Raw genomic sequence first — 346 nt, forward strand, 5'->3', positions numbered from 1 at the left:
CTCATACAAGTGGAGGCCGTGCTCAACTCCCACCCGCTCTGCCCGATCTCGGACGACCCGTCGGATACCGCAGCTCTCACGCCTTTTCATTTCCTGATCGGGAAGCCCCTCGCGCTGCTCCCAGAGCCGTCGTGCGGGGACCTCCCGTCTAATCGACTCTTGTGATGGCAGCTCCTCCGACAGATGCTCGAGAGACTCTGGCGCCGGTGGTCAAGTGAATACCTCCATCGACTCCAGAGTCGGTCAAAATGGCAGCATCGCTCACACCAGATCGAAGTGGAGACCCTCGCTCTACTCTCGGACGAGCGCTTCCCTCCGTCCAAGTGGCCCCTCGCTCGGGTCATCG

Source organism: Wasmannia auropunctata, unplaced genomic scaffold (assembly GCF_000956235.1).
Source record: "Wasmannia auropunctata unplaced genomic scaffold, wasmannia.A_1.0 LD335851.1, whole genome shotgun sequence".
Lineage (NCBI taxonomy): Eukaryota > Metazoa > Arthropoda > Insecta > Hymenoptera > Formicidae > Wasmannia > Wasmannia auropunctata.